Source organism: Octopus bimaculoides, chromosome 19, assembly GCF_001194135.2.
Source record: "Octopus bimaculoides isolate UCB-OBI-ISO-001 chromosome 19, ASM119413v2, whole genome shotgun sequence".
Lineage (NCBI taxonomy): Eukaryota > Metazoa > Mollusca > Cephalopoda > Octopoda > Octopodidae > Octopus > Octopus bimaculoides.
This window is the reverse complement of record NC_068999.1, coordinates 12,365,441-12,367,807: the sequence shown is the minus strand read 5'-3', so window position 1 is coordinate 12,367,807 and position 2,367 is coordinate 12,365,441.

Below are 2,367 nucleotides of genomic sequence, written 5' to 3'. Positions count from 1 at the left end.
ATATATATATTGTTTAAAATTGTACAAAAACGGCAGAGACAGGTGAGGGAACACCAAACAAGGTGTATTGGTTTGACATTCTAGAAAAATGGAAGAGTATTTGATGTTTCGAATCTACGCTCTTCTACAGGAACGAATGCGTAAAGAAATCAGATGGGGAGAGGAAAAGACGGAGAGAGAGACCCTAATATATGTGTGGATTAACATATCCATAAATTGAATAAATGTAGACGGAAACTGAAAGAAGTCCGTTGTATGTATACATACATATATACCTATATATGTGTATATGTGTGAGTATGTGCGTGTGTGCGTACCTGTGTTTGTGTGTATATGCGTTTGTTTCCCCATCCCCGCTTGACAATCATTGTGGAGCTGTTACTTGCTCGTAACATAGCAGTTTGGCAAACAGAACGTTAGAATATATGTCAGAATTGAAAAATAGGTATTGCTGTCTATGTTCTCCCCTAAAAACTGTGCAAGGTTAGCCCCAGCTTGGCCGCAGTCAAACAACTAAAAGCAAGTAAAAAAAAAAGTAACAGAATAAAAGAATGGTTGTAATTAAAAATAACAAGGCAAAATTACTGTGTTTACTTAATTATCAATTCAAAATAGTTTTCATTTCTTTTTTTATTTTTTGCATGTCAATGATGCACGTAAATTTTTCTTTCACCTGCACTGTTTATGGAAATTGATAATATTTATTTCTGTATTGCCCACAAGGGGTTAAGCATAGTGGGGACAAACAAGCACAGACAAAGGGATTAAGTCGGTTCCATCCAACCCTAGTGCCGAACTGGTACTTATTTAATCGACCGCGAAAGGATGAAAGGCAATGTCGACCTCGGAGGAATTTGAACTTAGAACATAACGGTAGACGAAATGCCGCTAGGAATTTCACCCGGCGTGCTAACGGTTAAGCCAGTTCGCCGCCTTATAACTACTTATTTCGTTATTGACCACAGGGGGCTAAACATATAAGGGACAAACAAGGACAGGCAAAGGGATTAAGTCGATTACATCTCACCATCGATACATTCATTCTACCAGACATTCCATCTCTCGAACATCTCATTACCTTACTCTTAGATATGTTCACCTTCATTTACCTCTTCTCATACACTCTTCAATATATATATATATATATATATATATATATATATATATATATATATATATATACATACACGCACAAGAGCTAAACAACAAGAAATGCTGAGGTTATAGTCGTAATTTCGATATTTTAGATACGTTAGCCAAAATGTCCCAAAATTTGTCATATCACAAAAGAAACTAAAAACCATAAGGCGTCGAGCTGACAGAAACGTTAGAACGTCGGGCGAAATGCTTAGCGGAATGTCGCCTGCCGTTATGTTCTGACTTCAAATTCCGCCTAGGTCGACTTTGAATTTCATCCTTTCGAGCTCGATAAATTAAATACCAGTTACGTACTGGGGTGGATGTAATCTACTTAATCCCTTTGTCTGCCCTTGCTTGTCCCCTCTGTGGCTAGCTCCTTGTGAGCAATAAAGAAATAAGAAACACAAGCCAACTGAGATCACTATTGTGAACTTAGTGATCTTCAAATTTTATGTAAAAACATACGACTGTGATATTTTTTATCATATCGTTTCTCGACTGATCACCAAGAGTAATAATATTTTACTTTTTTTTGTATATTTCGACATTCTCAGGTTTTTTTGTTTTTTTTTACCATGGCGTCTTATCTCAGATCCCATGCATTGTCTCATCCCGGAGATATTCCATGCACTTCATTAAATATATGTATTTTATTTGCGACACCATTCTGAATATACCACCGCCATCGTTCTAACATTTAGCCATAAAAAAAAACACTAACCATGGAAACATATCTGTAATTATGAAGGAATCATTCATAGAAGTTATTTAAGAAGCCATACGTAAAAGTCACTCAGTATAAAGACTTGTCACACAGAATACATTCCTGCTGAAAGGTTAACAAGTAAAGTCGTCTACTGAAACTACTAAGAAGAATGCATTGAATATAATACCAAGTAACTTTGATATATAAATTCGATAAAACACAAATAATATCAAATAATATACAAGGAAGATAAATTCGAAATATTCATTTGATATGCCGGAAATTCTTACAGGCAATGTTACTGAAATCTCTGATAGTTACAGGCAAGTTAATGCACTGATATGTATTATAGAATATTGAATGATCTTCCATCATTGCTGAACAAATTTGTTTCCTTAACTCGGTAGTTTCTAATAAGAATATTTGTACAATCACAGATGTCTCATTATATACAATTTGAAATTTATGAATACGACATGGTAACGATGGTAATATGATAAGAATATATATATATATATATA